Genomic DNA, 9,390 nt, shown 5'->3' with positions numbered 1-9,390 from the left:
GATGAATATGATGATGAGACTTTGCAAGCAATGATCAGAAACAAGCAGGAGAGGGTAGCTCAAGCTTCTGGCAGCTCCATTCCTCTGGCCATGGACCCAAAAGTCCTCCTAGACTACATCAATATCTGGTATGAGGACCCCAACACTCCGGTTGATGATTTTAAACTTCCCCCTGGCATTAGCCACATGGTGGCCACATTCATCAACGAGGCCAAGTGGAAGGAGCAGCAAGCTAAACAAGCCAAGGTGGCTAAGCTCAAGAAGGAGAAATTCCTCAAGCAGAATCTCCTCAATCTGACGCCTGATGATCTTGGATCAACACAGGCAGAGTTGAAGACTTTGACAGATAAGTACTCCAAGAAGCTGTTAATGACTACAACAAGAAAGCTGCCGCTCCAGTACCAACTCCTCAGCCTCTGATTGAAGAACCAGCTGATGAAACTCCTCAAGTTGAGGAAATCCCTCAAGAAAGCTGTGTGGATGAACCGGCAATTGAGGAAATCACGACTGACAATCCAGCTGATGAATCTACTACAGCTGGTGAGACAGACCCTGCTCCAGCTGCTGCTTCCAAGCCAGCTGATGAATCTGTTCGAGCTGCTGCTTCAAAGCCAGCTGATGACTCTGCTCCAGCTGGTTCCTCAAAGCCAGCTGATGAATCTGCTGAGAAAACACCTTCACCAAAAGCTTCAAAGGTGAAGAAGATGACTCCGTCTGCATCATACATGAAGAAGACAAGGGCTGCTGAAAAGGAAGCCAAAAAGAGAAAGGCTTCTTCAGTTGAAGACCACACTGAGGCCAAGTGCCTCAAAGCACTTGAAGAAAATGCTCCACTGGACCCTGTGCCTCTTAACATCGCTCCATCTTATGAAATGGCCACCTTAGAAGACCAGGAGAAAGGGCCAGATGAGGAAATGAAGGATGCTGCATCTGAGGAACATACTGATGAAGAAATTCACATTGACGACAATCCTCAGCCCTCCATTCCTAATGAAGGAACTGCACAAGGATCAACTGCACCAGCTGATGAATCTGGCTCTGTCACCAAGCAAGCTGAGGAAGATCAACGTGAAAATCCTCAAGCTGATGAAATTCAGAGCCCTGAGCAAAATCCTCACCCTGAGGATCAGGCTGACCCAACTCCTCCTGAGCAAGATCCTCAAACTGAGGCTCAGGGTGAACCCATTCCTCCTCCGGAGCAAAACCCTCAACAAGATGCTCTAGTTGACGACATTCCTCAGCCTGAGGCTCAGCCAGATCACATTCCTTAGCCAGAAGCACAACAAGAGCATGCTCCTCAGCCTGAAGCTCAACCTGATGAAATTCCTCACCCTGAGGACCATGCAGAGGAAAATGCACCAGATCAAGACAATGCTTTCGTTGTGCTCAACCCAGAATCTGCAATTGTTGTATCCCCTCAAGTCCCACAACAAAATCTTCAGCCAATGCAGCGTCATCCGTTCTCCAAGCGGCCAAAGTTTCAAAAGGAGAACTTCTCTGAAGAACGCATGTACTTCACCGGAGAAAATCCCTATGACAAACCTCAAATCAGGCATCTGAAGTTTTGGACGAGGACACAACTCAATTATTATGCCTCTGTGCTGTGTGGAAGAAACAAGATTTTCCAGCACAATCCTATTCCTCATGTTGAGCTTGAAGCAATACCATGCCTAGCTCTAGTCCTCAACGTCCTTCATGAAGTTGGACTTCTTCCAATGTGCTAAGATATATGTGATTGGAACAGTGAGCTCATTCTTCAATTTTATGCCACTCTTCACATATCTGGGGATCCAGCAGATATCAACACTTGGGTGTTTGACTGGATGACGCAAACAACACACCACAAGGCTCCTGCCATTGAGCTTCTGCGTGAACTGCCAGTATCAATTCCTTCAGAACAAGCAGTGAAGCTTTATGATGAACGTGAGCTGCCCAACGGGATGATGTAAGTCCTCATGAAGTCTTTGGCTAAAGGGAAACCACCAATAAAAACCTTCCTCATCCACGAGCTCAAATATGAACCAAGGACTGTTTACAGAATTCTCTGCAGCGTCCTTGCGCCAATCAAGGTACACGATGATGAAGAAGATGTTGAAGGCCTCATGAAGAATATCCTCTTCAACATCATTCATGGTATTCCTATCAACATCCATGATTTCTTCTTGAGGACCGCAAGCACTGGGAGCTCGAGACATTACTGACCATGAAGTTGTGAAGAAACTGCTAAGATCTTTGGATTCTTCATTTGATACTTTAGTTCTCATGATTCAAGAAAGACCAGACTACAAGATGCTTGATCCTGCTGATATACTCGAAAGACTCAATACTTATGAATTCCAACAAGAAGAAAAGAGAGATCTATACGGACGAAGCTATTCTAGACCTCGTGCACTGAAGGATAAAGCAATTTCCTCATCCGAAGAAGAAGACTCGGATGGCAGCATTGGTGATCCCCAAGAATTTGGACAGGAGCTTGCAATGCTCATGAGGAAATTCCACAAGTTTACAAGACTTGGACAGTTTGGTAAATCTTCAAGAAGAGATATGAGGAAATCAGAATCTTCATCTGAGGACTACAAGAAAAGAACCTGCCAAAAATGCAAGAAATCAGGTCACTACATTGCTGATTGTCCTCGTTGGGTGAAGGAATCAAAGAAGAAGAAATACAAGGATGAAAGTTCTGATGACTAGAAGAAAAAGAAGAAATCTTCAAAATCCTCATCCTCAAAGTCCTCATTGCACAAGAAGACTAGTTTCAGAAAGGCTCGGGCACTTATTGGGAAGGAAATGGATTCTGAGGCAGAATCCGAGGAATGTGATGAAGAGGAGGGTTCTGATGAAGACTCGGAATCTAGACAAGCTAGTCTTGCACTTGCAACCACATTCGTCAGCAAGTCAATCTTCAACCTTGAAGAAAATGATAATGCCATCCATATTGATGACTATGCTAATGACTTCGCTCCAACCCATTGCTTCATGGCAAAAGGTTCAAAGGTACCGAATGATGCTTCCTCCTATGATTCAAGTGACTGTGAATCTGAAGATTATAAAAAACCCAGTTATAGTAAACTTGCTATCATTGCTACTAAACAACAAACTGCCCTAGAAAAGCTTCAGAAACTGCTAGACAGAAGCGATGATCTGTTGAATGATGAAATGAATCTTACCCAAATCCACACTGGAGACCTGAAAAGTCTTTAGTCCAGATTTGATAATCTTCAAGATCATCATGTTACACTCCTCGCTGATCATGCGAAACTTTCCTATGAATTTCTTCAAAGGAAACTTGACCTTGAGAAGCTGAGGATTTTTCATGATGATCTTCGTATGGAAAATGATTCATTACTCGCTCAACAGATCAGTGCTGCTCAGGCTGAATTCATTCCTCCATGTCTTAAATGCATCGAACGTGAAACTGCTAATTCTTCACCAGAATCATCAAATGCTTCTATTGCTATAAATTCTTCAACTACTCCTGTAGTGTCAAATTCCTCACTTGAGGAAACCACAAATGTCACTGATGAAAATGCAGGGTTGAAGGAATTGTATGTGACAGGCATGTACAAAAGTCTCAAAGGGCACCAAACCCTTTGCGATGTGCTCAAAAAGCAGATCTTGAACAGGAACCCAAGGAAAGAAGGAATTGCCTTTGAGAGGAAATTGAATGCTGATGGATCATACTGGAAACCTGAGCAGTATCCCAAAAGCTCATGGGTTGCTTCTAAAGGGCCTCCTGTTGATCCATCCAATCTAATAGGTTTTGCATGTGAATTATCCTATTCCTCAGATGAGTCATTTGACTCCAACTATAAACTGTTCAAAAATCAATCTGGTGAAGTATTTGCTTGATATGTTGGAACTAACTGCAGGAATGGACCACCCGTGAAGAAAATCTGGGTCCCCAAAAGTTGCCTTGAAAATCTTCAGGTGAATGTCCTCATGACACCACCTTTGAAGAATTTGAACCCCAGATCAAATTCCTCAGGAGGACCAAAGTCTTCAAGAGGATCAAAATCCTCAATTGGTCAAAACTATGCTCGTACCCGTGCTAATGCTTTTAACATGCAGGGAAATTACAAGGAATATGAATATGAGCGTTATTCTTCAAATCATTATGTTCATAAATCCGCAAAGAAATTCTCTGCATATTCATTTGAGTACTTTAACCCCCCTATTGTTAAGAGAAGTGCATTAGCTTCAATGCCCCTTTCTCATATGGTGCTCGCACGATGATGAATGCTTTACCACCCCTTGAGATGTGGGTGGTGAAGAAATTGAACTAATCACTTCTGCAGGTCGGGTCTCCAGATGAAAATCATCATCTGGAGAGGTGAGGAACATGCTTGATAGGACGCAAGCTAATATTGATGAAATGAAATATTTCACTCATCCTCAAAATTAATGTTTATGATAAAATTCCTATCTGATGAAATTGATATCATATTCTTCGTGTCTGAAGCATATGAGATGGTAAGCTGTACTAATTCATCTGCAAGATAACAAACCCAAGAGTACTGAGTGGGTTCTTGATAGTGGCTGCACACATCACATGAATGGTGACAAAAGCTTGCTCATGAATATGCCACTAACTCCATCACCCCTGAAGCAAATCACTTATGCTGACAAAGGTAAAAGCAAGGTATTGGGACTTGGCAAAGTGGCTATTTCCAAGGACAGGCACATGGACAAAGTGATGCTTGTTGAATACCTTGGGTTTAACCTCATGTCAGTCTCAATGCTTTGTGATCTTGATATGGTTGTTATCTTTGGAAGATATAGATGTGTTGTCATCATGGAATCTGACAGATCCAAAGTCTTCGAAGGTGTTAGAAGAGGTGATTTGTACATTGTTGATTTCTCTACTGGTCCTCAACCAGCCACTTGCTTACTAGCAAAAACCTCAGAAGGGTGGCTATGGCATCAAAGACTTGGTCATGCATGCATGAGGAATTTGCACACGCTTGCGAAGAAGAAGCATGTCATCAGCATCGAATCAGTCAAATTCCTCAAGGACCACCTCTGCGGTGCTTGTGAGTCTGGGAAAATGACCTGATCCAAGCACCCCTCGAAGACCATCATGACCACTACTCATCCATTTGAATTGCTTCACATGGATCTATTTGGACCTACTCATTATTCCACTCTAACAAATACAACATCTTTATATGGCTTCGTCATAGTTGATGATTACTCTAGATACACTTGGGTGCATATCATTTTGTATAAAACTGAAGTGCAGGAAGTCTTCAAACGATTTCCCTCAAGGGCCTCGACGAACTTCGGCGTCAAGATCAAACACATCAAGAGTGATAATGGAACAAAATTCAAAAACATCGGTCTTGATAATTATCTTGATGAACTTGGTATTACTCACGAATTGTCTATTCCTTATACTCCTCAACAGAATGGCGTTGTCGAAAGGAAAAACGGGACTCTGGTTGAGATGGCACGAACCATGCTTGAAGAATATCAGACTCCTCATTGTTTCTGGCCTGAAGCAATCAACATTGCTTGCCATATCATCAACAGGGTATATCTTCACAAATTCCTCAAGAATCCTCATATGAACTCCTCACTGACAAGAAACCTAGTGTAAGTTATTTCAAAGTCTCCGGTACAAAATGCTGGATTAGAGATCCTCACCATAGCTCAAAGTTTGCACCTAAGGCACATGAGGGTTTTATGCTTGGTTATGGAAAGGACTCGCACACCTACAGAGTCTTCAACACCTATCACAACAAGGTTGTTGAAACTGTAGATGTGCGGTTCGATGAAACTAATGGCTCGCAAAGAGAGCAATTGCCTCGTGATCCAAATAAGCTGTCTCCCGAGAAAGCAATAAAGCTCAAAGCTACTGAAGACATTGTTCCCACTGAGGAAATTGCTGAAGAAATCATTCCTAGCACTGATGAAAATGAAGAAGATGCTCCTGAGGAAATTCCACCAAAACCAATTCCTCAGCCGAGACGAAATCCTCAACCAGCTCATCCGAGGATTGCAAATGAAGTAGAACTTGACAAAATCCTCGATGACATCAACACACCAGGTCCTCTCACTCGCTCAAAAGCTTCACACTTAGTTAACTTTTGTGGGCATTTTTCCTTTGTGTCTATCACAGAACCTTCAAAAGTTGCTAAGGCTTTCATGGAACTGGAGTGGATTCAAGCCATGCAAGACGAACTTCTTCAATTCAAGCTGAATGACGTATGGGAGCTTGTCAAACGACCAAATCCTCGCAAGCACAATATCATCGGCACCAAGTGGATTTTCCGAAACAAGCAAGATGAGGATGGTCAAGTGGTAAGGAATAAGGCACGACTTGTAGCCCAAGGCTACACACAGGCTGAAGGAATTGATTTCGACGAAACTTTTGCACAGGTTGCTAGACTTGAAGCTATTCGAATACTACTTGCTTATGCTAATCATCATAACATTATATTATATCAAATGGATGTGAAAAGTGCATTCCTCAATGGTAAGCTTGAGCAAGAAGAATATGTTGCTCAGCCCCCAGGTTTTGAGGATACAAAGAATCCAGACAAAGTCTTCAGACTCAAAAAGGCGCTCTATGGTCTCAAGCAAGCCCCTCGGGCGTGGTACGATACATTGAAGGAATTCCTCATGAAGAAAGGCTTCAAACCTGGTTCACTCGATCCAACTCTTTTCACTAAATCCTATGATAATGAACTATTTGTGTGCCAGATATATGTCAATGACATCAGTACTGACAACCGTTACAGTGATGAATTTGCTTATATGATGAGTGAAGAATATCAGATGTCTATGATGGGGGAGCTAAAATTCTTCTTAGGTCTTCAAATTCGTCAACAACGCAATGGGATCTTCATATCACAGGAGAAATACCTCAAGGATGTTCTGAGGAAATTCGACATGCATGAATGCAAAGGTGCCAAGACTCCCATGCCTACCAATGGCCACCTCTGCACAGACGAAAATGGTAAAGAATTCGAACAACAGGTATATCGCTCCATGATTGGCTCTTTTCTGTATTTGTGTGCATCTAGGCCAAATATAATGCTTAGTGTTTGCATGTGTGCACTTTTCAAGCAAAATCGAAGGAATCACACCATAAGGCTGTGAAGCATATTCTTCGATACTTAGCACACACACCAACACTAGGATTATGGTACCCCTAGGGATCAAATCTTCATCTTGTGGTATATTCTGATTCTGACTATGTTGGTGACCGTGTGGATCGCAAGTTAACTTCTGGCACATGTCATTTCCCCGGAAGATCATTAGTCTCCTGGTCCTCAAAGAAGAAGAACTATGTTTCTCTCTCCAATGCCGAAGCTGAGTACATTGCTGCTGGTTCATGAAGTGCTCAATTGCTATGGATGAAGCAAACCCTCATGGACTATGGCATCAACATGAAGAATGTGCCTCTCTACTGCGACAATGAGAGTGCAATCAAGATTGCATACAACCCAGTACAACATTTGAAGACTAAGCACATCTGGATTCCTCATCATTTTCTTCGGGACCATGTCCTCAAGGGCAATATCCTCATCGAACATGTGAAGACTGACGATCAACTAGAACATATCTTCACTAAGCCCTTGGATGAGAAAAGGTTTTGCAAGTTGCGGTGTGAGCGAAATATCTTAGAATCTTCTATTGTTGTGTAAAAACATGCACACATCCTAACACTTATGCAAAATTGATGACTTAGATGTGCAACACATGAAGAATCAATTTTCTTCAACCAATGAATAATATCACTCTTAGTGTGAGGAAATTAACGAAGAAATTGATTCTCAGGGCCCTACGACAATTGTACGTGGCGTGTGAAATCAACATTCTTATACGGTGGGTCACGCCACCACCCAACTCGAAATTCCTCAAGTTGAATTTCTTCAAAGTTGATTTTCTTCAAAGTTGTTATTCTTCAAACTTGTTTTTCTTCAAAGGAGAAATTCATAAACATGACGCTTTGTCACAAAATCCTCAAATAATCAAAATCTTCAAAACACTTGATGATTTTCATTTGCCTAGATATATATATATATATATATATATATATATATATATATAGACTATGATTTCAAAGTCCTCAACAACATTCACTTATAGCTAATTCTTCAACTTGATATTTCATCTACGTGAATGTGATCGGACCCTTCTTCCCTTCTATGCTATACTCACCCAGTCTATTCAATTCTTCATATGCGTTCTACTTGAAACTTTGTTCAAAATCCTCACTGCGTCCTTGTTAGCTGATGATTTGGTAACAAAATCCTCAAATCCTCCAAATATTTTTTGTTTGTTATACAGTAACTGAACCCCACTTCCTACGATCAGATAAGCACGATCTCCACCGCTTTAAACGGTTGCTACACGTGTCCTGCGAAGATGAAAGGGCAGGGGTAGTTCAGTCCGAAAGAATTGGCCAGACAGTTTTCACCTGAGCTATAAATATGTCCTTACCCCCTCCGGTCAAAACTCTTCATTCTCTCTTGACCTACTCTCCGCTACAGCAAAGACCTAGTGCCACCGCTAGAAGTTTCGTCGTCGGGGAAGAAAAGCTTCACTGCCTCAACCTCTCCATCGCTGAAATCACGCCGGAACCAGAACGTCTTCGCCCGCCGCCGCCGTAGCCGTCCTCTGTTGCCAAGTTAGGGCGCAGTGGACTCGCATCGAAGAGCATCTACTGCTACTTCTTCCTCTGTTCTTCGTGCGCGATATATAGGGTAAATAAAACCCTATTTTTATAGTCCCTTTCAATCTACTATTTTACCTTAGATTCGTGGAATCTATTTTTCCTCAATGTCTATCAGTCTCTATTTCTCAAACACTGCTTATTCCTCAAACTGTTGATGAATTTCACTAAGCAACTATAAGTCTTCACAAGATTCCTCAATTGTGCAAATTTTCGAATCCATACAACTCTGGAACCCAAGATCAGAGTGCTTAGACAAATTCCTCAACCCACTGGTCAAATTCCTCAACTTTAAAATTTTCAATTTCTTCAAATCTGAGAACACATATGACCTATCCAAATTCCTCGCAACTATACTCTGTTCACAGGTACAAAAATGTCAGCTGATGAATCTCTAGGTTCTCATCAACTTAACTCATTTGCAGCGTTTCTTGAAGAAAATCTGCCAGTGTCATCAGAATCCTCAAGAGTTCAATTTCCTCAGCAAAAGCCTTAGCTGAAGAAAATGGAAGATGACAAGAAGCAAAAGGTTGGCAAGAAGCTCGAACAGAACGCTGCCATTGATATCCCTGAGGATATATACTTGGAATAGTGCACACCAGATGAGCAAGAAACAATGCCCAAGAGGAAAATAAGGCCTCAAAAGATAGAACACCGGTGGGCTAAGGAGTGGAAAGAATACAGATTCGTCACTCCAAAGTACGCGAAGA

The sequence above is a fragment of the Hordeum vulgare genome, chromosome 1H (genome assembly GCF_904849725.1).
Source record: "Hordeum vulgare subsp. vulgare chromosome 1H, MorexV3_pseudomolecules_assembly, whole genome shotgun sequence".
Classification (NCBI taxonomy): Eukaryota; Viridiplantae; Streptophyta; class Magnoliopsida; order Poales; family Poaceae; genus Hordeum; species Hordeum vulgare.
The sequence above is the reverse complement of the archived record's forward strand: the minus strand, read 5'-3'. Positions refer to the sequence as shown.